We start from the raw sequence: 27671 nt of genomic DNA, 5'->3' as shown, positions 1-27671 counted from the left end.
GGTTTGCCCACTGGAGATCTGAATCAGAAACCTGAGAATATGCATGAAAACATATTGGTAAAAACCAACTTAAAACTACTTTGTGATGGTTTAAAGCATTTTCTTGTTGCTAGGGCACAGAGATTCACTATAGCAACCAGTGCGTTAACTCAAAAGGCATTGATCAGAATGGATGGGTTGCCATTGTGAAAACATATACTTTCTTTTATGTATACTGATTACTGCCTTTGTAATCAGGTGGCTAGCAATGTCAGCAAGGTGTGAGCATGTGCACTGTTGGCAAGTGTAGACTGGAGCTCAACTCCAGGTTAGGTCAGGTGAAATGGGAAAATCTCGTGTGTTTACTTACATAACCGTGCATGTTGCTGGGATTAACTATACTTAAGAAATATTACACCTGAGTGCTGTTGTTTGTTTTCCATGTGCTAGCGAAGTGTTCCTACCTCAGCTGTGATTGCATAACAATGTTTGAAGCCCCACTGTTAGGGAGAGCAGATCTGTGCTTAGAGGAATAAACATGGACTTGTGTCCAGCTGCTAGTTCTCCACACACTCCATATATCCTTTGGAATTTTCCCTGTGACTCTGTGATATCCCTGCTCCTTATATGCAAAACAAAGCAGAAGCCTAGGGATGCTCTTAGCAAACACAATATAGTAAAAAGTAGTTTGACAGCAGAAATTGGAGAACCAGGTCTTTGCAGCTGTGGGACAACACACCCATAATCTCCCTCCAGCTCAATTCTATATTAGGAAGTAATGAGAAACTACGCACTGACTTGACTACTTTCTGTCAGAGGTTCTTACATACGGTTCAAAACAACTACAACCCCATCATCCTGATGCTTTTCCTAAACTGAACAGCTCTGGTTAAAGTAAATGAGGAAGTCAAAGAGTTATGAAAAGAGAAATAAAGGGAATGAGGAAAGAAGGGGAAGGGAGAGGAGAGGAGAGGAGAGGAGAGGAGAGGAGAGGAGAGGAGAGGAGAGGAGAGGAGAGGAGAGGAGAGGAGAGGAGAGGAGAGGAGAGGAGAGGAGAGGAGAGGAGAGGAGAGGAGAGGAGAGGAGAGGAGAGGAGAGGAGAGGAGAGGAGAGGAGAGGAGAGGAGAGGAGAGGAGAGGAGAGGAGAGGAGAGGAGAGGAGAGGAGAGGAGAAAAAGAAGTCATCCCTGAAGTTAAACACCATTCTTGTGAACAACTCACCTGAAGTAAAATTAGGTATTCTCTCTTTGTACTTCCAACATAACCAGAGGATTCTTGAGTTTTATCCTTTTCAGATCCCTAGGTGGCAGAACACAATCAGCAAAAGCCGTTCAGAAAAGAAAACAACAACAACAAAAAACTTATAGGGATAAAAGTATCTAGCATTTTCATTTGGATATATGCAGTATATTTATTGTTTCTTGCACGAAATGGTGGGTTAAATATCTTTACTAGTTGCCTTCAATTTCCAGGTAATGTAAAAATATGACTCTTTGGCTAATATAGTTTGTTTTAGTTCAAATGCCATGGGCACCTTGGATAACTTTGAAAACAATATTTTCATAAAATGCTGTCCACTGATTCCCCCAAATCACTTGTTATCTCTGTAGACGGTGATGAAAGGTGTTACTGCCTGTTAATAATAACAATAGTAAAAGTAGTAAAAGAATGAATTATGGAATAATATGCTGGGATGTGTGGCTAAAATTCTAGAGTGCCATTAAGAGGGATCTTGACAGTCCAGGGAGACTGGCATAGAGGAACATTTTGATGTACAGCAAAGGCATGTGCAGGGTCCTGTACCTGGGAAGGAATAACTGCATGCATCCATACACATTGGGGAGATGGTCACTACAGAGAAGGACCTGGGTGTTCTGTGTACAAGTTGTCCATGAGCCAGCAGTGTGCCCTTGTGGTCAGAAAGGCCAGCAGCATCCTGGGTTGCATTAAATAGAGCATGGCAAACAGGTTGAGGGAGGTGATCCTTCCCCTCTACTTTGCCCTGGTGAGGCTACATCAGGAGTACTGGATCCATTGCTGGACTGCCCGATACAAGACAGACATGGAGTTCCTAGTGAGGATCCATCAAAGAGCTACTGAAATGATGAAGGGACTGAAGCATCTCTCCTATGAGGAAAGACTGAGGGAACTGGGCCTATTTGTCCTGAAGAAGAGAAGGCTTGGAGGGATTTGATGAATGCATTAAGGTATCTGAAGGGAGGATGTCAACAGTACAAATCTAGACTCTTCTCAGTGGTACCCAGTGATAGGACAAGAAGCAACAGGCCCAAAATGAAATACAAGAAGACCTGACTGTTTGTGAGAAAAAAATTCTTTCCTTTGAGGATGAGGAAGTACTGGAACAGGCTGCCCAGAGAGGCTGTGGGATCTTCTTGCTTGGAGATACTCAGAAACCACTGGTACATAATCCTGGGTAATATGTTCTGTGAGTCCCTGCTTGGGCAGGAGGTTGAACAAGATAATCTTCAGAGGTCCTTTCCAATCTCAACCATTCTGCAATTCTGTCAGTAAACATAGACATAGATGCTGCAGCAGGTGGTGTTTTTGGGAGAACGTTGTGCACACTTCCACACTAACCCTGTACTACTTGGCTACAAGTAATACAGGGACTAAAGGTTTCTGAGTTATGTATGCTAAGCAGCTCATACATAACCCTGAATATCAGCACCAGTATCAAAGTAACAGTATCAAAGTCTGTTTTACTTTTATCTCCACCAGGAGCCCAGCTCTCAGCGTGTCATCTTCTTTGATGCTCGTGAACTGACCTCACACTCTGGTGGAGTTTTCCTTAGATGCACTGTGGTGGTGAGGGGGAGCAGAAGTCAGTTCGCTATTCTAAAGTGAGTAAAGAAAAAACATAATAACATTTTCCATTATTAGCAGCCCTAGAAAACCATGCTCTTGGATAGGAGAGAGAAATGTTATTTTGTGGAGAAAGAAATGATAAGATTCATTCTTAAGAGATGTAACTCAGGTGGGTGACTGTTTCTGAAGTGTTGTTGGTTGCAGTGTCTGGCACACTCTTATTTACAGGGAGTAGGAAAGCACAAAAAGCCTTCCTTGCCTTCCAAATATTAAAAACGCTACTCAAGAACTTAAAATTTATTGCTAAAAATGAAGAAGCAATCCGCTTTGTAGAGCAGTAAACTGTTCACAGTGAATTTAAAGAGCCTATATCGTATTTTAAAAGCTCTTTAAAAGAGGCTGGATGGATATAGTCTTCTCAAAATCCAAACGAGGATGGTTTCTCCATTATTTTCAATCCAGTTGAGAAATGTTTTATCAAATAATATGAGGCAAAGCACATGCTACCTACTTTGGGCTAACTCTCAGAGCTGTGACTTAACAGGAACATTCAGGAAAGGCAAGGGGTTGTGATCACCCATCCTTCAGAAACATGAACTGAACCACTCTGAGAACACTCCTGAAAAACCTGAAAGGCTCAAAGGTGGAGATAACATGCTGTTCAGACAAGATCAGTTAGATTTTGACTTTCTTACATCAGCTTTTCTTCATTTTTCCTAATGAGATTTTGCGAGGTCAATAATTAGGGGTCACCCTCAGAACCTTCTTACTCTTAAACAGTCCCTACAATAGCAACCAAAAGCTGCTTTCAGCTACATCTAGATTTGTTTCTTCTCTAAGACAAGGAATTTCGTCTCTGTAAACATCTGTAATTCTACACCAGAAAAATCCATTGATGGTGGTATCTGGAAAAAATGGCTTCTGCACTTTGTATATGCTCACGTATATGTGCTTAATTCTATGACAAAAATATTCTTCAGTGTATTTGATTCCCACTAGAACTGCTTGTGGCACTGACAGAGAGTGAACTTGATTTCTTTTCTGTCTCATAATTGTTCACATGTTCTAGTTATAGTTGTGTGCATATCCAGTCAGGTTAACTTGTTAACCACTGAACAGAGAACCAGCTTAATTCCTAGGACCTATGTGCCTTTGCAGCAATAACAATGAAGAAAAAAACTAATCTTACAAGTTTCAATCTACCAAAGAAAGTACCAGCTGAGACTGGCCTCTAGGACTGCCCAAAGCAGGGGAAAATGGCAAATCTTTCCCTTATCTATTTCAAGAGAGGACACTGAGAACACTGTTTTTCAAAAGATAAAAGGCCTTCCCCTTGTAGATTACCTTTACCTACATGGACATTCCAGAGAGACAAGGCTGGATCTTGAGATCTTGGTACAATTGACCCAGGAACTCTTCTGGTAATGTAAATTTTTGCTGTTGTTTCTCAAAAAATTACTTCATTTAAGATTCTTGGAAAAGCCTCTTACATTAGCGTGCCCCAGAACAAATTGCTGCTAGAAGTCTTTTCCTGCTTTTGACAAAATGACTGCCTTACTTGACACACCAACTGTAGCAGAGAATATCCAGAAAAACAGTAGGTATACATCTGATTAGTTTCATAGGACCTTGAAAGGCATTAATCTCTATTTTATCCTCTATACAATGTGTATATGATATATGTATCTCCGTACAAATAAGTAGCCTAAGCATCTACAGAAGGCTTCTGATTCATATTTTTTTTATGAAATAGAAGAACAATAGAAATCAAGGCAAAAACAGAAACTGCTGCACAGAACAGTAATCAGGGTAGTGCTATCTTGGATAAAATAAAGGCAGTGTGAACTAATGAGCTGTTAATGATGTAGTATAGAGCAAATCCAAATAAATCTAGTTGTTTTCCTAGACAAGAGTGTAAATGTACTGCACTTTTCTTGTAGTATGGCCCTCCACTACACATAAAACAATGCAAATCAATCAGGTGATCTCTCCCTTTTGCTGCTGTGATCCATGTTTATTATACCATGGCAAGGTCTGTGCTTGTTGGCTACACCACTGGACAACAATAGGAGCCAAAGTTCTCATTTGGTGTCACAGATGAGCCCATCAGGCTTTGTTTCTGCCACAGGCATCCAACTGCCTCTCAGTGGTTTGGCATCGGAGTTTGTAGAGTTTATAGAGTTTCCTGAACTGACTCTTCAATCATTTTAGCATCAGTAAGAACGGTTTAGAGGAGCTTTTGTTTTAACTATTGTTAATGTCAGCTTCTTCATCACAAACCTAAACAGACTAAGGCTGAAAATGCATATGGTTGGTACTGGAAGTAAAAAGGGCAACAATCACAGTTTATTCACACATGAAAATTTTGTAAAAATAGCAACTTTGTTAGTTCATATGTTTTGCTTGCTGAGCTTACAAATAGTCAGCTTTATAATGTTAAAGAGTGAAAGAAGGTATAAGTTATGTAACCTAATCATAGAATCACAGAGAGCCTTTATGTGCTCGGCATTAAGTTGTTTGTGTCCTGGTACACATAGCCAAAATATCCAGAGAGATCAACATCCAGAACTTTAAACATTTTAAGAATTTGCTCCTTTTCTGATGTTGAAATGGGAACTGAACCCCTTTGAAATTGAATATATACCAGCTAATGGTAGGCTCTTCAGATCAGATTCTGCAGAATATATAGGCCAGTGAGCCATGGTAGTCTCTGCAGCCAGCATTTCCCTGGGATGAGTCATCTTTGACCCAGTGGACTTACACACATCCAGCTGGAGCAGCAAATCTCACTGTCTTGGAGTTTATGATTACTAGACCCATACACCTGCAGCTCTGTGCTCCAGATGTTCCAGGGCTGTGGAAGATAAGAAGTTAAGAAAGAAAGAAATGTCTTTTCTTTGATTTGTTCCTGTCTATGAGGTGGCCATCCTCATCAAGTAATAGACCAGACTACCTCTGGTGTTCCTTTTGCTGTTAACTCTATTTAAAAGAACTTTTGGTTTGTCCTCTATAATACTGGCCAGCTTCAATTCTTATTAAGCTCTGGCCACACAAATCTTCACATGTCATTCTTAGTTTGCAGTTCCTAATGTTAAGAAATACACATAGATCACATATATGACTTAAATCTTCAGGACATTTAACAAGGGTGGTCCACAGAGTAAGGTTATTTGTACAAATGATAGAACAGGACGGGGGGTTATAAATGAGGATATACTGGATAGTGTGCAAACCAAATATTAAGAAGTTGATATGGAATAAGGAGTGGAAGTAAAACTTGTCTGGGATGATATAGAGTCAATTTTCTTCATAGCAACCTCTATAGTGTTTGCGATCTTAGGGGGCCCATGAGTACCTATGCAGTTCAACAAGGCCAAATGCAAGGTGCTGAACCTGGGGTGGGATGATCCCTGACATGAATACTGACCGGAAGAAGAACTCATCCCAGTGAGCAGCAGCTCTGTAGAGAAAGACTTGCATGTTCTGGACATGAGCCAGCAGTGTGCACTTGCAACCTGGAAGGCCAACTGATTCCTGAGCTGCAGCAAAAGAGAGGTGGCCAGCACGGAAAGGGAGGGGATTGTGCCCCTCTACTCTGCCCTTGTGAGGCTCCATTTGGAGTATCACATCCAAGCCTTGGGCCCCCAGCACAAGAAAGAACTGTTGGAGCAGGTCCAGAAGAAGGCCACAAAGATGATCAAAGGGCTGCAGCTTCTCTCCTATGGAGAAAGGCCGAGGGAGTTGGGCTTTTTTAACTTTGAAAAGAGAAAGCTCCAGGAAGACTTCACTGAGGCCTTCCAATACTTGAAGGGAGCTTATAAGCAGGAATGGGAGTAACATTTTACACAGTCCAGTTGTGATAGGGCAAGGAGGAATGGCTTCAAACTAAAAGAGGGTAGATTTACGTTAGCTGTTAGGAAGAAATTCTTTACTCAAACAGTGGTGAGGCACTGGCACAGACCTCCCAGTGAGGCTGTGGATTCCCCATCCCTGGAAGTATTCAAGGCCAGGCTGGACTGGGCTCTGGGCAGCGTGATGTAGTGACTGACAATCCTGTTCATGGATGATAAGCTGGATCTCAATGATCTTTAAGTTTCCTTCCAACCAAAGCCATTCTATGATTCTATGACTCTCTGATCTTTTAGATTTGTGATAAGAACAGGGATGACTGCATACTGTTGTTTTAGTTGTTGCCTAGAAGTGCTTGCACAGAGTCAAGGTCTTCTCTGTTTCTCACACTGCGCCACAAAAAAGGAGACTGGGTGTGCACAAGTGTCTGCAAGGGGATACAGCCTGGACAGCTGACCCAAATGAACCAAAGGGGTATCTCAAATTATATGATGTAATGTTCAGCAATAAAGGTGGAGAGAAAGAAAGAGAAGGGGTTGTAGATGTTCAGACTTACAGCATTTCCCTTTCCAAATAATAGACATGAATGACGAGCTCTACTTTCTTGAAAATAGTTAAAAATCTGCCTGTCCATGGAAAGTACTGAGCTTGTGTGTACAGCTTTTGTTTTACCTTTTTTGTATCTTGCCACATGATTTTTCTCACTTATACCTCTCTTACTCCCTCCAATATACCTCAGGTGGTGGGGAATGAGTGGTTCTTTGGGGCTGTGCCTTTTCCCAGGGGTTAAAACAGAGTGCTGATAATTATCAAATTTAATTTATTTAAAATTGTGTCTTTTTCATTATGCAAAAAAAAAGCCCAAATTTTTATTTTAAAATTAGATTTCAGGCAATTTTAATGGTGCATTTGTAATAAAAAATGATACAATTCACACAAATGTTGAAAATTTCCTTCATTCCTCATTGTGAATCTCTTATGCCTGTATAAATTTAAGTTTGTTGCCTGATATTTTTCCCAAGTTCTACTGTTGTCTAGTTTCAAAAATATCATTCTTACAAGAAAAACAGAGATACTACAGGGAATGCTCTTCAGAGGTAGAATTCATTTTTCCACTTTGAACAATTTTATTTTACAGAATTTTCTTTTGGTCTGTCACAACATCTCTTCATACAGCTATTTGTGATGAGGAATGCCCTAGAAATGCTTGAGACAGTGAGCTCTGTGAGATTGAACCCACTTTTTACTTCCTGGTATTTCACTGTTAACTTTCCAAGCTCAGACTCTCTAACCACCAGAGATTTGAAAATTACAACATCTGAGAGAAAGTGATAGAATATTAAGTGCACTCATTTTTCATCAGATAGGTTTGCTGCTGTAATCATTCTTGAACCCAAAGAGAGATGTCATTGAAAACACTCATAACTAGAAAACTGCCAGCTTCAATAGCAGCTAAATAGGCTTTCTGACTTGTCTAGACTTTCATAGAAGCTTCCATGGTCTGTTGTTACTTTGTCTTCTCTGGCTGACTCAAAACTCATCTCCATCCATTTCACTCTCTGAAAATGATGCAAAATTCACCACTTTAGAAACTCCTGTCACCTTCTGAAACTTCTTTCTTTTACCTATCCCCTCCTATCCCACTTCTCTGATAAGCTCCAAGTTGTCGCTCCACTTTTGTCCTCCATCTAAGTGTTCTTTCTATGGCTCGCTACTTTTTCTGAGCCCACTAGATTCATTGCATTCTGTATTCTTCTCACAGTCCAGTTAACAACTCAACCTTTTGGACAATTTAATAGGCATCAGTCCTTCCTCAGCTGACCTTATAATGGCCACACAGACACATTTGTCTCTTGGTGGTGAGCTTTCCTCAGCTCAGTGCTCAATTTCCTCCTCCCTCTTCTTTCCTTCTATTAAATGCTGTTGAATAGGGAGTATTTGTTTAGTTCCCATGTAAATATATGATTAAAAGTTTATGTATCTGCTACCTGTCAATAAAAGGGGAGGAGGGAAGGGTGCAGATCATACTGAGCATTACTAACTTTTCCAGTCTACTGCTCTGTCAGAGTCACCAAAAGGTAGAGTTTGTTTCAAAGCCAAGTGGAGTAAGAAGATGAAAACCCATCAGTTCTGCTAAGCTTTTGGGTTAAATCTGTACTTTGGATGTGATGAGTACTTGTAAGATGATGAAGTAATAGATTTGTATATGCAGAACATTGATTTACTTGTCTGTTGTTTATAATGCCGCAAGAACATGAGCAGAAATTGTATAAATTATAAAGATGCTGGAGATGTCACTGTCAGGGAAATCTGAAAGGAACAAGTTGATGTGCAACAGGCATAGTGTGAGCTTAAATGTTTGACTTGGCCATTTTGAAGTCTCTAAAGGGAAATCTTGAAATACTAACAGTAAATGTGTTTTTATACAGGACTAAGAAACTAACATTTTCTGTTAATCAATCTGTGTCTAAAATTATAAATAAAATCTTACATTTCTGTTATCTTTTCCTGAATACTCAGAAAATGATATCAAACTCAGAAAAAACTAGGCTTTGGGGGTATAAGTAAGGAGTACTCTCCATGTTTTCCAAATGTAACTTTTCAACTGTCAGTCATATTTTATTAAAAGATAAAAACTGTCACTGGGAGCTATAGCAGTGCAGAAGCATACTGAGGATTTGATGACATGGTAACCAGAAAGGTGACTCTTGAGTGGTGTGCCACACTGTAAAATCCTGAGAGGCTGTGCTGTGTACAGCTAGCATTCCCGGTGGTACAGTTCATGGATTGGTGTCTTTTCTCATGTTTAAAAAATATATACTGGTCCTTCTTCCCTCTAGCATGTGCTTTATGTATATTCTCCACAGTCCAATTCAGTCGTTACTGTAATTTGTTTTTGCTCCGCCTGCTTTTATTTTCTATTTGGTTTGTCAAGGAATCTAAAGGATTTTTTAGGGCAAAGAACAGAAAATGTCCTAATGTGATATGCGCAGCATTTTTATCTGTAGAGAAAGGATGCTAACAGAACATTCCTTCTGAAACAGTCAGTAAAAAATAAATAAATAAAATAAAAAATTAATGATAATGGTACAAATAATTTCCTTCAGGCATCGGAGCTCACAAACAAACACATAGTGCCTGTTCCATGCTATCTGCTGGTACAGGTTGACCTTGCGGCACTGGCTCAATTCAGCAGGTAGTTGCAAAGCTTTCTCCATAATTATATAGATTATACCTTTTTTCAGCATTTATGTGGCGTTCATACTCCAGGGCACAAGTCTTCTTCAAGCAATTTATGTTGCTACATATCAGTACATATCAGGTACTATTAAAAAGAAAAATAGCTACAGATAATATTAAAAGAAAAACTATATTAAAAGTATGTGAAACATACAGGTATTTGTCACTTATAATTTCACTCCTCTTGTGATACACTCGTAACGAGAGGGGAAAATAAATGGCAACAAAAGGATGACTTCTGTGCAGCTTTATATCTTATCAAGAGAGAATTATACAGGAGTGTGTGGAGAGAAAAGAAAACTGAGCAGGAGCACGACGCAAGAAGTTAATTTAGAATATACAAGCAGAAAAGTCTGGGAGTCAAGGAAGAGAAGAGTGACAAGGAGAAACAGAAGGGGATAAAAGAAATGAGAGAAAAGACAATAAGCAGGAAGAAGGAACTGAAAAGAGAAAGAAAAATCAAAGCAGTTGGAGCAACAGAAAGATTGAAGAAGTGTTATTTCCGATGCATTAATCTCTTGTTGCTGTTGTATTTCCATGTGAGGAAAAAAATCAGACAAAAGAAGAGCAGATGGTCCAGGCAAGAAGACCTTGGGACACATATTTCAAGAAAATCTTTAGTCCCTTGTGATGGGCCGTGCGTGAATATGGTTCTCGGTCCTTGTAAGAAGACCAGAAGGAGCTGATTGTCCTAGGGTATAAGGAACATGTTTGTAAAAATGTAATGGAAAAACACAGTGAAAGGATTTGAGTGTTCTGTCCTTCAGCCAGAGAAAATTTGGTTCAGGTCAGTTAAAGTGTTTCTGTGGCATGCTTGAACTGTCTATAAAAACTGCCACTGTAAATATCCTGTATTTTGTACTCTAGTGGGGGGGAGGAAAACAAAAAACAAAAAAAAACTGGATTTTGCATTTTGGACAGGTTATTTTGATGATTTTGAAACTGTCAAACACTTTTTCAAGCATGGGAATTTGTTGAAAGAAATGCTTTTCTAGCAATTTTATTATTAATTTGAGAAATTAGCTTTTTAGGACAGAAAAAAGGTACTTCAGCTATTTCCTATTTCTCTGATCATTGGGAACAACATTCCCTTTAAAAATACTAATGTGATTTGCTGCTATAGATGTAAAGGCCTATTAGTATTATTTAAAATACAAGGCAACAAAATCCTCTATATATTTAATGAGTAACGGTCCTTCTGTTACTTTCTCTGATTAATATGATAAAGCCATAAATAAGTTACTAATAATCAAATAATCTCCTTTGACAAATTTTATCTGAATATGATTTTCTGTAGTGGAAAAATAGACTTAAGCCTTTTGGAAAAGCCTTTTCAAATAGATGAAAGTCCTCTGGATATGCACAGGCTGAAGAAGAATTCTGCCAGATGCCTCGGCTCTTCACTGTTCTCAAAGGTCATGCTGAATGTTTTGCACAAAATGAACCCCAAGTTCCTTTAAAAGCTTTATAGAATTTATTGGAAAACCATCCAAGCCAGCTGTTTTTCCATTATTCAGTGAATTAATGGCCTCCTCAAAGATTGCTTTTTATGAGATACCCCTTTGTGTATCTGTGCATTTGGGCATTTGGAGGTTGTTAAGGAATCCATTATTTTTTTTTTAAGTGTATCAGAGTAGTCATTTTCCAAGCATATAACTTAACTGAGCTGCCTGAAGGCTTTATATTTTTGTTTGTTTAAAGTTACTTTCCATTGTCCTGGATTTAAACTGAACTTATTTTATTACTTCTAAGCATACATTCCAGATATTTTTCCTTGCCTATACCCCATTTTCCAGTGTTGTTCCCTTAAATTATAATGTAAAACTTACTCTGTATTGGGGCTAGGGATCATTTATTTCTCTGTAAAAGCTGTAAAATGGAAGATTTGCTGCTCTGCTATAATAACGTGTCTGTCTCAAGGTTTGATTTTTCACAAACTGCAATTAGAGATGGATCAATAATAGTTATCATTTCTATAACAACTTGCATCTCAGGAACTAAAAGCACTTAAAATACAGTACCAGAGCCTGGGAATGCTCTGTAAATTTTAAGTAATTCTGCGGCATGTTGCTTCTCTCACTTGTTCTGCACAAACACAGCACTTTGAAATAAAAGGAAATGCTGTCAGCTCCTCGCGCTTTGGCTGCAGTACAAGGAGAGAAATAGAAAATGCTACTGTTGTTGTCACTAGACCGTGCTAAGGAGAGAACAAGAGAGGTTCTTCGGTGAGAGCTCTAGGATTAAAGGATGTCAGGATCAGATGGAGGAGATGAGGGTTTTGGAACACTGATGATGTTCAACAGTAGCAGAGCAAGGGAAACATAGCTGTAGACTCACAAAATCATTTGTTAGAACAATATTATTTTAGCAAAATCCTTTCATAAAGCCTTCCTCTTTATATTTGTAGTACACCAGAGTAACACCTCTGTTTTTGCCAAAGTCCAGCTCCTTTAGTTTATCTATCTTAAATAAAACTTCAGGTTGTTGGACACTTCTCTTTAGGCTTTTGAGCCCCAGCGTTCCCTTTCTCTTGCTATATAAGAGCAACAGATCTCATAGGAGCTTCTAAAAGAGAGCTGATCCACATCTCAGAAAAACAAACAAAAAAAAAAAAAGGAAAAATGGCTTTGTTGAAAAAAATTATAAGTAGAAGGATAAAAAAACACATGCCTTGCTTATTTAGATTATCCTCTTAACATGAGTACAGCTCTTGAAATGAAAAGACTTTCTTCTCTCCACCGTTCCCCGTAATAATAATAATTATAATAATTAAGAAAAAAAAATGTCTTTTCTGAGAAGTTGAGAGGTTCTGGAGATCCAGGTTAGGTCTTTTCTTTTTTCATAGTCAGGCTTCTTTACCCTGGGTAAATTCACAGATCTGTGAGATAGAGTGTTTGAAGAGTAGAACTGGTCCCTATGCTTGGAAACTGAAAAGAAAGACATGGCCTTAAGAATGAGAGTGACCATACCTCGAATCAGGTCTGCTGGTGACAGGTTCATTCATCTGCGTCCCTTCTGAACACTGTTCTTTGCTGGGCTGAACTGGGTGATTAAGTTTGGGAAATCCACACTTCTGCAGCTGAATACTCGTTTCACCCTAACGCAAACTTTCCACCAACTTTTGTAGCTGAGGTTTCTTTATCAGTTATTTAAGTAGCCCTTATCCTGAATTCACTTTTTCTTGGTGGGTTTACTTGTGTGCTTCTAAGCAATGCAGGCTGTCCCTACACAGATCAGAGGGCAAATCTCCAATTTTCTCCATAGGGCACAGTGTTTATAAACTCGCTCCTTTTCTCCTTCATATGGTTCTCTAAAGAGTCTCCAGTGCCAGTACTGGCATTGTTCACATTGCATTATGAACACTGTGAGACTGATAGTGCATCCTTTTAGTATGTGCTCATTTGCCAGACAGCAGGAGCATTCCGGCTGAAGTCTGAGCACTTTAATGCAATCGTGGCACAGTGGCAGCTCTATTTTAGCAAATTAACACTGAGGTGGGACTGAGAGATGTAAGGATTATTCAGCAAATAGCATTGTCCCAAAACAAGGGCACCTCTTTAAAACACTCCACTACCCAGGAAAGTTCCAGATTTTGATCACTGTTTGTGCAGTGAAATCCATTTAATGACAAGCCTCTGTTTGCTCATTGTTGTTGTCAGTTCCAAATGGCCAACTGCCAGCAGTTTTACTGAGAGTGGGATCCATCTGATATTTCAGCTCACATAAAGAAGGCATCAGCAGAATGCAGGGGACCACAGCACTGAATGGCGTTCAGAGCACAGCCTATATTTTCAGTATGGTTTGAGAGAGAGCAAAAGTTGTACAAAAATGTAATTTCTACAATAACCAGCTTGTGTCCAGTGGGCTCTTTTTAAGCTCTAAACATGTAAAGGATGTGCTTATTATTTACAGCTTGTTAAATAAAAGCTTGAATGGCTCCAGTTTGAGTCAATCTGTCCTTCAAGACAGGAGTGAAAGAGAAGGACTTTTCAGATATTCCCAGTGAGAAAATACAGTATGAAGGATTACTTTGTACTGTGTGATAGCCTAATGTCAGCGCTTTCCCTGGTATTACTAAAACATGCTCATAGTACTTCACATTTACTGACTCAGAAATACTTTCTGAGTTCACATACCTTCAGCTGAACTGGAGGAAAACTTCCAACCTGACTGTATCCCTGGAGTTTACTTCAGAGTTAAACAGGGCATCTACTACACACTTGATATAAATCCTCTTTCTTCTTGTTCATTAGCTAAAGCCTTCTTACTCAGCTATCTTGCTATCTAGGACCGCTGAAAATCCTTCAGCCAAGTTTTGAGTCATTCTGTAAGTCCTCCACTTTGCAGTGAAATTGCAGCCTCAACCATGAGTTGTCTAGTGCCATGTCTAGCGCTTCCCATCTCATGCCCAAAGAAATATGCTCATGTGTGAGGCAGTATGGAGGACTCACAGAACTTCTGAGGTTATGAAGACACCAGGATGAGTCTGTCTCTACATTTAAGCAGCACACACCAGCCACCACATTAGCAGCAGGCTTACTGCTCATGCCTGGGTTAGGCTGAACTGCATGCTCAAATTCAAGTGCAAAAGATCCGACTTTACTCTGCAGAGAGGGTGCTCCTCTTGACATTATCATCTAGAATTCCTAAGTTTGCTCTCATCTCAGAAACTTCCACACAGCTCTGCATATCACCGGAGGAAACCCTTACAGAACAAGTCGTACTGCAACTCTCCTATAGTCATTACTTGAAAATTATTTATTATAAAATTATATTAATGAACATCCTTAAAATCTTCAAAAACAGCAGGCTGCACTTGTACACTCAGACTACAACTATTTATAAGCAACACTTGATGATGATTTCTATGTAATTAACAGGAAAAAAAGCAGGATATGAATAGAATCATGCATGATGAAGAGTTTAAAGTCTGTTTTTCTCATAACTGTACTCCACTCAGTAACAACAAAAATTTCACCTTTTTAATACCATACATTGCTGAATTTCATTGAATCATTATTCCTGGCTGTCAGCTAAGCACCATACAGACAGTCATTCACATCCCCTCTCTTCACCTATCTTAGTGGGATCAGGGATTAGAAGAGTACAAGCAAAAAAACCTCTTAAGTCAAGATAAAAAAGATTTGAAAACACTAAGGAAAAGTGAAAGAAAAGAGAAAGCAAACAAAACAAAACAAGTGATACAAAGGCAATCATTCACCACCTGTCCCAGGCAGTGAATAGTTAGCATAAATCACCTGCCTGGTTGTGTTCCTCCCAAACTCTAGCATGCTTCCATATCTACTCTCTGAGGCAGCAGAGTAAGAAACAGGATTATGCACATACACTGTTCAGTGGCAGCTAAACCATTGGTGTACTGCATGCACTGTTTTGGTCACAAATACAAAACACACCAGCATGCAGGCTGCTATTAAGAAAATTAACATTACTGGTGGTTCTGTCTGCACTCTCCAGGATGTTTTTCCTTGACTGGATTTCCATAGCCATGATTTCTGTTTGAAAGACAAATGACATCACTTCTTCCAGGACTAAGAGAAATAGACGGCAGTACAAAGGTGCCTTGATTCTTCCAGAAGCCATGGCACAAGTTCTGGCAAAGCAGCCAAAGGTCCAAGATCCAACACCATAAAATCTATACTGTGCTCACACAGGACTACCAGTAGTACCACAGCGGGAGTGCACTGGAGGAACTTAACACAAAAACACAAATACCCTCAGGTAGAACTCATCAGCTCATCATCTAAACCGAAATGTGCTCTGACAAGGTGCACTGATAATCGTTCCTCCAGACCTGGAAAGGTCTGAATGATCTTTCACTATGTCTTTTTTTTTTTTTTTTTTTTGAGGATACAGACTCCTTCTTAAGACAGACCCTGCCAAACATTCTAGAATATAAATACATCTACTTTCTATTTAACATAGTGTCCGTTTTGAGATGCTCTTAAACTGCAAACATCAGCACACTTCATTAATGTCAACATTATGGCTATTTTCCAGAAAATACCGCTCCTTACTGGAGACCCTGCAAGGCCATGGGTGGAAGTACATGCAGAAACCTGAGAATAATTCCCCATTGGGACTGGTGTATAAAGAAGGCAGCAAGGAAGGACAGTGGTGACCTGACTTCTTCAGACACTGTAGAAGAACATTCAAGGATGAAAACTTTTGCATCAAGGTGCAAACCTGAATTCTCACTGTTCTTCATGCTGGTTAGACTGGTGATCCATGGAAGATGTTCATTTAGCTTATACCCTGATAAGCCTGCAGTAGTTTTAGTTCACTTACATTTGAGAATGGATAGAGCAATGGTAGCAATGAGTTTGTCTAATTTTGTTCACTTTTATTATGTTTTCATAGATGATTGTGGCTTTTTTTTTTTTTTGTCTGTTGAGGGGAGTGGAGTTTTGGGTAGTTTTTGAAAATCTGAAATCTGAAATTAGAGATGAAGATGTAGCACTAGTAATAAAACCTGTGCCACCATGGGAACAATGAAATACAGGAGACTGAAAGTTCTAGAAAGAGCTACTGGAGTAACAAATAATAGTAGTAGTAATAATTATAGTTCAAGAACTTTTGTCTATACACATTTTAAACAATGGTTTGATTTATCTGAGTTAATAGTAAAAAAAAAAATGTAAGAACATGGCATAATTTTATATTTAAATTATTAAATTTGCATATATATGTTGTGTTGAAAGAGACAGAGGTCAACAAAGGGATAAAAATATGCCTCAGCTTAATGACCATTTTCAGATGCTCAAAAAATGCCTGACCTGCCACTGTTTTATCTGCTTGTAGGCATCTTTGGGTTTGGTTTCTCTTCCTCCCTAATAAACAAACAGATTAAAGACGGAAAGGAGGAGGCAATTTTAGTGTTTCTGTTGATAGATAAAGATAATAGTGGTTGACAAGGGAAAAATGAAGGTGATTTCTTGAGCACATCTAAACAAACACAAATCACTAACGATCAGGCCTTCAAATATCATATAAAGTGCCTGTATATTGCTCTTAGGAACATCATTGGTTGTTAGTATGGTACAAGGCATGTTTTCTAAAAGCAAGTATTAAGGTAATAAGGAGATCTGATTTTGCAAAACAAATTGCTAAGATGAGCCATGCCAAATGTACAAGTGGTTTCAGGTGCTGAAAATTACAGTGGGATTTGGGGCTTCAAAATGGCAGAGGGATTTGCCACAGAACTTCTACTAAATTCAGTGTTAGCTGGTTGGCTAGATACTCTGTATAACTTTGCAAAATTTTTGTCATTTTGAACCAAATTCTATTACTAAATAATATTTAGTTTTTCTCCCAGATGTTTGATATCAAAAAAGAAAAACATTAGTGTCTAGTCTTTTGCTCAACTATTTTGCTTCTCCCCCGTTGCCTTTTCTTATTTAGGCTAATAAATATAATACTAATACTAGCTTTTTAAGAATATTATGTTCTTAAGAGCCAAAGCAAGGCCTACTGAGTTTACCTAGCAAAGCCTTGTTTATTTGAAAACACATGTACATGCTACTTAATTGTGAAACATAGCTACTGAAAGAAGAATACAGCAGCTAAGCAGGTATGGAGCTGGAATGGCCTATAAACTCTGTTTAGTCCAAATTAGCAGTGTGGGAAACAATAGTGTGCTATGTTTTCATCTTCAATTGCATATATTAACAGCTACACATGCAAAACAAATTCCCCTTTGTGAAGAATGATTTATGTAAATGTAATTTATATCATCAATTTGGACTTGTAAATTTAATCCACTCAAACATGAAAAGGTTTTCGTGCACTGAATATTCTTGTGGTAGTTTAATATGTTTAAAATAAATGTTCAGCAACTGACAGAAAAACATGCCCTGCATATCACAAAAAACTATTTAAAAACCAATAATTTAAGTACCTAATTAATATTTACTACCCAAGGATTAAGCCACAAAATAAATTGTCTTTCTAAAATAGTCACTCTGCAATCTATACAGGTAGTAGGTATTAGTGGGATTAGATGGCAAATTGACAAGCCAAAGGCACATAATAAATGCTACTATATTGAAAAGTCCTTCCATGAAATAAGTGCAGTTGTTAGAAAAGAGAGCTTGACTTTCAGGTCTTCAGCTTATGAAGTGCATTTTCCACCAGCTCGTACATTCTAAGAGAGTAGTAGTAATATAATCTCCCTCCCAGAAAACTTCTTTTTAGGAGGTTTTATGTTTGTAATGCACCATCAAGTGTTTGTTCACCAAGAGAGAAATGCAGGGTGGCTCAACATCAAACACAATAGTGAGGGCACTGCATGGTGGCCAGTGGGCTAACCTGTTCTTGTGTCTTACTTCAGCCATTAATTTCTACAGGTTTTGAACTAATCTCAGCCTCAGAACTTGTTAAAATCTGCCAAATCAAACTATTTGACTTTACTTTTGGTTCTAAAATATAAAATAAGAACTTTTATTGGGAAAAGCAAGGTAAATCTCCCAAATTAAAATTGTATGCTCATTTATTTCCTTTGCTTTTTAGATTGGAAAGAAGAAGAAAAAAACATTTATATAACCATGAGTTCTTTATGATTTATATCTCTGAAGTACCTCTATCTTATTGTCCTGTGTAGTTAGACCTTCTATTTCTTTCAGCAGAGCGCTTGCATTTCTTTTACTCTCCCTTTCATCATCAATGCACTTACCTATGCCTTTCTTGTTGTCTTTGACATCCCTGGTCAGACTGAATTCCACTTGGGCTTTAGCTTTCCTAACTTCACCCCCAGGCGTTTGGACAATGTCTGTATTCCCTCTTGGTTACCTGTCTCGCTTCTACTCTCTGTATATTTCCTTTTTGTGTTTGATTTTTACTTACCTGCTTTACTTACCTGGTTTGACAGGCCAAACTGGTAAAACTTACCTAGTCACATGGGTTTTACTTGCCAGTTTGTCATTCCAAGTCAAACAGTGGAAAATGAGTGAGACCAAAGTTGCCAAAAGGAAAGAGGTGTCCTACACTGCCAGGATCTTGTTTAGCAACTTGCTGGTCAACTGTTAGCATAAAATGAAGAAATACAATGAATGCAACCAGTAATTTTTATATGAATATGCAAGTAGCTACATATATACAAAATATTCACCCAAATATGTATTAATTAAAGTTTTATATTGTACATTCAGACAAAGGCAGGTTCATGTGATGAGATCATCTGAAGGTGTAATCATTCATTGGCTCTTAATTTCTCTTCCGTAAAAAGAAAGACAAAAATCACCTGCAGATGATTATAGTACACTGCAAGAACATTTATATTTTGTACATAACATGATGTCAGGAGACCCAAAGTTGATGTATCACGAACTGTAATGAAAGTGAGACATGGTTTATTTTTCCAGATGAACTGACATTGAATAGGTAAACATTAATGACAAACACAGCCTTATTGTTGTTTAGCTTTCAATATACACAAATCCAATCCTGGAGCTTTTCTGATCTGTGAAAAAACAAACAAAAAAACAAAAACAAAAACCTGAATCATAGAGCCACAGAATATCCTCAGTTGGAAGAGACCCACAGGGTTCATTGAGTCCAACACTTGGCTCCATCCAACACCACCCAAAAATCAGACCACATAACTGAGAGCACTGCCCAAACATTCCTTGAAATCCAGCAGCCTGGGGCCAGGATCACAGCTCTGGGGTGACTGTTCCATGCCCACTGCCCACTCAGTGAAGAGCCCTTCTGAATTGCTGTTAAACATCTTTTAAGTGAGATTCATACACTCTTGTTGTATTTAGTGTACTTAGTATTTAGGAGAGCTTTGAAAATTCTAGAAGAAACAAATTATTTTCAAATTCAGAGAATTTGTAATATCCATGAACATTTCATTTTTCAACTACTGATATGTTATAATAGTTGTATCCTTCCTCAGCATAGACTGTAGCAGGAATAAAGCATGGGAAAAATGAGGGAAATTAATTCTAGTGAAGCAGTTCTTTTCAGGATATTGCACCGATCCATAAGGAATGTGTTAATACAGTGGCAACTAAGCATACTGAAGCACAACACAACAAAGGTTGCCAGCTGTACCCTCAGTAAGTTTGCAGATGACACCAAGCTGGGAGGAAGTATTGATTTACCTGGGGTAGGGAGGTCATTCAGAGAGATCTGGACAGGCTGGGTCACTAGGCTGAGGCCAATGGGGTGAAGTTCAACAAGACCAGTATTGTGACTTGTGGTCGCAACCCCAGGCAAAGCTACAGGCTTGGGAAAGAGTGGCTGGAAGACTGTGGAGGAAATGGACCTGGGTGTGTTGGTCAAGACACTACTGAACATGAGCCAGCAGTGTGCCAAAGTGGCCAAGAATGCCAATGGCATCCTGGCTTGTAACAGAAACAGTGCTGTCAGCAGGAGCAGGGAGGTGATCCTCCCCCTGTACTCAGCTCTGGTGAGGCCACACCTTGAGTAGTGTGTTTGTTTGGTTCTGGGCCCCTCACTACAAGAAAGACATGGAGGCTCTGGAGTGTGTCCAGAGAAGGGCAACAAAGCTGGTGGGTGCGAGCTTTGGCGCGCAAGACTTATAAGGAGTGGTTGACGGAACTGGGATTGTTTAGCCTGGAGGAGGTTCCAGGGGCTAGTGGGGAGGGGCAGGGGGAGGAACTTTATCATTCTGTAACGAATGCCTGAAAGGAAGTCATGACGAGATGGGGGTTGGCCTCCTCTCTCACATAACTAGGGATTGAACTAGAGAGAACGGCCTGAAGTTGTGCCATGAAAGTTCAATTTGGATATTAGAAAAAATTTATTCTCTGAAAGAATAGTCAGGCATTGGTGCAGGCTGCATAGGGAGGTTGTTGAGTCACCATCTCTGGAAGCATTCAAGAGACATTTAAATGTGGTGCTAAGGAACATGGATTAGTGGGGAAATATTGGTTGTAGTTGAGTGGTAGGACTAGATGATCTTAGAGGACTTTTCCAGCCTTGTTTGTTCTCTGACTCCATGATCCTTGAGCCTCTTTAGGTACAGAGGGCTGCTAGATTTCTCCATCCCTACCTCTACTCACAGCATACACTGATGATATTCCTCTCCAAAAAGATGAGCCTATGCATGCAGACTCTTGGGTCTGCCCATACCATGCAACAAGGATTTCTCTAAAGAAAGTAAAGCAAACATCTTCAGAAGCTCAAAGCTGTAATGCTGAACTGCAGCATTAATGATTCTGACATTGACTGTTCCCAGTTACATTTTTGTATAACAAATTGCCTTGGAAGATGAATATTACAATTATTAAGTAAGGTCTTTAAATGCAGGATTTGTAATTTAATTAGAACATTGTCTTTTAATTACCATTGGTTTGTCTGCTAGAATTAAAATGACTGCCTTGTGTTTTATGTAAAATGCAAATTATTCTTAGAATGCAATAAGAATTACATCTTACTCTTAGAAATTCAAACACGGGATAACCAACTGGTTTTGTTTTCTTTTTTTTTTTTATGCTAACAAATTTGTATGTTACATGTAAGAGATATGGAAATTTGAATGTCAGCACAGTGATTTTGCATCAGGAATCATAATTAGAAATGAAGTGGAGTTTTATCTTTAAAAACAAAAACAAAAAAAGGCCTGATGTTGATTGCTGGCAATATTTAGCAGCTTCATCTTAGTTCATTGTAACAGTGATAGATTTTTTCCCCCTGCTTCAGAACACATTTCAGTGATACAATATTGATTTGGAAAAAAAAAGTAGGGATGGTTCTGGTGTATTATTAATCATTCACACCCCAGGGAAGACTTGATAACAGCAGGACGGAAAAAATCCATAATGCACTTAAGTATTTTTAATATCATTCCCAGAACTTAAAAATTATAATGCTGAAATGTAGGAATCACTAACTCTGGCAGTTATCTGAGCCTGTTTCCAGTAGCCATTTCTTCTATATGTCACAGAGACAGCTTCACGCCCAGCTGGCCGGTATCAGAGAAAGGAGAGACGTCAACCTGAGTGGCCATTTCAGCACGACATTGCTGAGGTTTTGTGGTCAGGAAGGCCTCTCATCTTTCCACCTCAGCAATTCTGTGCAGTTATCTGGGTAGGACTGAAATGTCCCACCCAGAGCCCTGGATGCTGTGCCTGGTAATGCAGAGTGGCACAGGCAAAATTCCCAAGACTATATGGAGCTCTTGTCACACCCAGCCGTGGCATGGGGGCCTCACTGCACGGATGTTTTGCAGTCCCTCCTCCTGAAATTGTTCAGCTGAAATTAGGGGGCGAATCATGATTCCTCCAAGCAAAACCTGCTCTCTATTCATTAGTAAAAGTACAGATAAATTATCTACTAAAATAAGTATGATTTAGAGATCTCTAAGAAACAAGCGGTATTGAAGGGAAATCACCTCACTTCTATTCCCCGCCCCCTCGAAATTTAAACATTTGTTTAGAGCTCTGAGGTTGTAAGGTGAACAGTGACCCAGGGAAACAAAAAATTCACCACTACTCTCCACTGTTATCAGAAGAGTTTTCCCAGAATAAACTGTTTTATTTACAGTAAATGTACTGTTCTTGAAACATGCCAGAGTGCCAGACTTTTGCAGGGAAGAGTTTATGCTTGTCCTCCTAGATTTTTTGGTTCTTGTATTGATTCTGATCATGAAACTATTGCACTTCCAGGGGTGACCACTCCCCAGCAGCAATCTGAGTAGCCCTGGGCTGCTCAGTGCAGGTACAGTGTTGCCTTCCAAACCATGCTGTACCATATGGATCCCATAGCTGCAGAGCAGACTACCACTCTGCCAGAGGAGCCTGCAGCCTGCTCCCACGTGGCACCAGCACCTGTATGGCTTTGGATTTATATAACTGTGCACAAAAAGCTCTTACGAGAACGTGTTTTAGGAACAGAGTATATTTATGTACGGAAGTCATATGCCACCTTAAGTAATTAAAAAGGGAGAGTTTCTCTGCATGGGCAGGATCTGCTTCTATGCAGTGTACTGTGGAAAAATCCATTAGGGCTCTGTGTGATGCCACATGAACATAACATTTGAAGGCATGTAAGATTTATTCAATATCTGTATTTTCCTTCTCATTCCCTCTTATTAAACAGTTCTCCTATTAATACTTTAATTGTTGAGCCATTCGTGTTGAGTTTCCTCGTGTTGAATTTCCCTGCACCAACTTGCTCACTCTTTCATTCTCCTCCAGCCTTGTTGAAGAACAATTCTTAGCTTAGATAGCCAATGACAACTCTGGCGATGATGGCTTGTTACTTCTAAAAAGTTCGTCTGTTAAGAGAAAACTGCTTTAGTCTTTGCCATTAGACAGCCACCCACAACCTAGGCTCCAGATAGCCTGGGCTGAGTCCATCTCACTTATATGGAGATGAGCAGTTCTGCATCATATCACCACATGGCAGATCTATCCACTTCTTCCATGCATAAACATTTGTGAGTGTAAGAAATTGCCGTGGTAACAAAGCCTCCAGATGTGTCAAATCCTCACTTTATATCACAGGGTGATGACAAAGGGGAAAAGACTAGCTCAGAAAGGAATGTATCCTTTTTCTGCATGCATCTGTATTTGATGTCAGTCTTTGACTCAGTAAATCAATGCCCTTCAAAAGTATTCATTTGCACATTTTCATGTTAGTACCTTGTTCAAGTGCCATGTATCGTAAGTACTGAAGAAAGCACAGCTTTCAGGAAAAAAAGGGACCTGAAAGAAGTTTTGTCTCCTTTATTAAGATGGATTTGCTTACTTTCCTAGGTTTCAATTAGGTTATCTTTATTTTTGATGACGTCAGAGAAAGGATCAACAAGCTCCGTAGTCAATTATGGTTCAGTTAGTTCGTATGGGTAGATATAGACTTTTTTTTCTGAAGTGCTGTTTGTTGGCCAGAAATGGCTAAGTGATTACGTTAACAATGCTCTTTTTTGAAGCTTTGTGTTTGCATAGGCAAGAAACAATGAAGGTGAAAGGGTGGTTAGTAATGTTATCCTAGAATTTCCTGTATGAGGTACTATTTTCAAGGTAATAAGCAGGAAGCAGAGTTCAGAGCCTATAATTACTTTCAGGTTCTTCTCCAGCTGGCACCATTTGGTCATGATAATAGGCAAGAGAGAAGTTCAAGACAAAGCTAAAGTATGGGTGTGTTGGATTGTATTTTCCAAGATGTGGAGGATCACTGTAAGGCATGTACATTACATCACTACCTCAGGCCCATGTCAAACTAGCATTGTAAGGATGCATCAGTGTTTGGTGCAGCTACTTCAAAATCTGATGAATATTTTTCTTCATAAATTCATATTGGCTACTCCCAAACATCTTCTTCTCCTTTGTACGCTTAGAAATGATTTTCAGGATTAGTACTTCCATCATCTTTCTAGGGATTGCGGTGAGGATCACTGTTCCATAGAACCTGAGTCCACCTTCCTGCCCTTTCTGAGGACAGAAATGACATTTGCTCTCTTCCAGTGCTCAGCAACAGCTCCCTCTTGCCATAACCTTTGTGCAACCTGATCTGGCATGTTGCAGCCCTGGCTGTGGCAGGGAGATTGAACTAGATGGTCTTTAAAGGTCTCTTCTAGCCCAAGCCATCTATGACTTTATGAAGAGAGGCCTCACAATGACATCGACTATCTCTCTCAGGAGTCGTGGGTGCATCACACGAAGCTCCATGGACCTGTGCACATCCAACTTGTTAAAATTTTCAGTCTTCCTTCACCAAGAGTTTATCCTCTTTGCTCCAGACTTTCTTACAAGTCTCGGGGGACTGGGGTCCTTGAAGACCAGTCCTACCAGTGAAAACTAAGTTAAAGTGACAGTAGGCCACCAGGCAAGATTTTTAGAAAGGCTAAAGACAATACTGTACATCTGAAATCTATAAATGTAGTCAATTCTCCATTTTTTCAAATCTTTAGGTCAAGAAATTCTAGTCCCTAGATTTCAGTTGGCAACAAACTCCTTTTGGTACAGAAGTGTTTATAAGCAAGTAGGTACTTCAGGATCTAGTAATCCAGGGTCCTGTCCTGGTGTCCACTGTCATGATCTCTTTATGTTTCTTTAATTTTTTTTTACAAGCTCAGTCTATATTGTTTTTATCTTACTGTTCTTTATACTTCTCAAATTTTAAAGGTTAGGGCATTAAATGTACTTCTGAGTTTGTGTGCCATTTAGATCTTTGTAAAGTCACCATTTACCAGTAGAACACTGCCATAAATAAATAAATAATACTATCTGTCCTCATAATTCTGTATTAAATAAAGTGCAGTAAATAGAAAGATAAGTTGAGTATTATGTTCCTCTTAAGAGAATTGATGATAAATGCTAGCCAGGTCACATTGACATTAAAGATTAGAATCCAGGGAATACAATATACAGGTATCTCTGTTTAAACCGATATACTTGTTTTGTTTGTTCATTTTTTACTTGCTTTGTTATACTTTGCTGATATAACTTGGTTTTTTGCATATGTTTTTAACTACCAATTTATACTTCATTATGCAGGCATTAGCTACAAGCTGTCATATTGAATTGATGTTACTGACTTTGGAAATGTTATTTTCTGATTATCTAAAAATATATATATCTTTTTTTAGAGAAGCATACATTTAACAGAAGAATATGCTCATTATTTAACAGTTAAATAACATTATACCTAAAGAGCTTCTGCATTTCTATGGCTACAGATATGCATAAGGACAACCACAGTAAAATCTGCTACTGCATAAGGTTATTACTCATTCTCACCTCCTGCTTTCAAGATTCTTTGCCAAATCTCTGTGGTCAGTCTTCATCCCTCAGATGAGCAGTTAGGAAGCATTGCTTCTTTAAGAGATTTCCCTCCAAAAGGTGGGGAAACCATGTTTGCTATCTCTTTGATGTTCTTTGTGTAAAAGGGCTAAGCACTTGCAGCTTACTTTGAGTTCACTGATACCTGTGTGATCTTAGGACCTCTTAAATCCAGACTAACTCCAGTTTCCTTTGGAGATATGGGAGTGGGGGGTGGAGGAAAAAAAGAAGTATTTAATCACATTTCACTCAGCCAAGTTTAAAGCCACTGACCACATCAAGTCGATTATTTTAATAGCAGGACTGAAAATAAAACACCAGTTTAGAAAACAGTATCACATTATCAAAATGATGTAGAACTATTTCAAGTCATAATGGCAGTAACTAGCACAAATTGTTTATTTACTGTATTTAGTCTATTATCGGACAAGAATATAGCTGTGTTTTCTCATACAGATAGACATAGTTTTGAAAAGGAGTTTTGTTTCTCTTTGGTGAAATATAAATAGATAAATCACATTCACTCATTCGTGACCAACCTCTGTGTGTATAAGAACAAGACAAGCCCACTTCCAGGGCTTGTACATCACCTTTAATAAACAACAGCTATTTAAAAGGCTCCTGCTCCCACCACGAAAGGTTGTGTCAGAGCTACATTATACTGTTCTGCTCAGCAAAATAAAGTTCAGTGCTACATGTTCTGTTTTCATTGATGTCATTATTATTTTGTCATAAACAGAAGTGAAAGCACTATTTTGCCCCCGGTAAATAGAATTGCTGCAAAACAAGGAAGAAATCTGATCCTGGAAGAAAATCAAAGCAGCAAGCATCATGATTTAATCTTCAATTACTTTGTCAGCTATATAATATAACATATAGGGTTTTCTGTGCCATTTTCAGAAAGTTATATTAACAAATATCCCCCCTTAAACAAATACAGCTAAGATGTACTCCAAGACTGACTAGAACTAGTTAATGAAAGAGTATGCTGTATAACATATGCATGAGGAGGTGCTCTCTGCATCTTAACAGTGATTTGAAACTGTCTGGTTCACCTGGGTGTGCGTATTTTTTAAAATGTCATTGGCAAAAGAAACCTGATTAAATGTAATGCTATAGTAAACAGGAGGCTCCTGTGAATGGATCTATAGTATAAGAGCAGATGGCGCAGGTTAAATCTATTTATTAGCAGCCATTTGGCAGGGAGATTGAAAAAACAGAAAGAAAAGAGACAGGTGTACCATGACACTTGATATAATAGTTTCATGCTTAAAGCCAAAATATGCTTCATCGTACCATCTCTCTCATGTAAACTCTCCTTAGCCTTCGGTCAGAAATTTTTAATATCCACTGTTTCCCACTAGGATCTTTTTTAGATCTACAACAACATTGCTGTGCAGCTGTTTTTCCATGAAGAACATGAATGTTATTTTTCTTTCAGTGGAAAACCAAGGATAGGAAGGCATACAAAGTCATTGAACAGTGATGGAGATCTGCTTTGCTGTGGGAAATTCACTCATTTGAAGCAAACAAAGTAAGATGAGTAGCTTAACTGCCTGTCAACTATTTTCAGATTAAACTCCCTCCCCTCTTTGTTTATGGTGCTGCTGTACTATATTTATTTAAGAATCAGAACACTGTTTCTTGTGACATTACTCTCGTTCTCTCCACAAAGCTCCTGAAGGGATTAAAAATATTATTTTTAGTGTTTTAACTTTGTTTTCACCCTTAAGAACCTAATAGGCAATGTAGTGATCTGTGTGTTCAGAATATACTAACCCTAGAATATACTAGCTATTCCCTTAGAGCTCATTAAAATGGCTGTGCATTATGGTTTTTGTTGTTCATTTAAGGGGACAAGACTGCTAACTCTGGTGCTAATAGCATGATAATCATCTGTATATATATTCTTTTTTCCATCATCTTTCAATTGTTTGGAGTTCATGGGAAAACAGTAGCTTTGGTGACTATTAAATCAATCTCACCTTGTATCCTTTCATAAGTGTGAAGT

At 38.8% G+C, this 27671-nt stretch overlaps 1 long non-coding RNA gene across 1 annotated transcript; it reads left to right on the top strand.

Moving 5' to 3' along the window:
* Positions 1-144: 144 nt before the first annotated feature.
* On the top strand, positions 145-27219 carry LOC121108594. The gene is made up of 4 exons (XR_005843224.1): positions 145-307; positions 2718-2839; positions 15912-16089; positions 27102-27219. It is a non-coding gene; the product is annotated as an uncharacterized LOC121108594 (long non-coding RNA).
* Positions 27220-27671: the final 452 nt, after the last annotated feature.

The sequence above is a fragment of the Gallus gallus genome, chromosome Z (assembly GCF_016699485.2).
Source record: "Gallus gallus isolate bGalGal1 chromosome Z, bGalGal1.mat.broiler.GRCg7b, whole genome shotgun sequence".
Taxonomy (NCBI): domain Eukaryota; kingdom Metazoa; phylum Chordata; class Aves; order Galliformes; family Phasianidae; genus Gallus; species Gallus gallus.
Note: the sequence above shows the minus strand (reverse complement) of the source record. Positions and strands in the feature narration are given on the sequence as shown.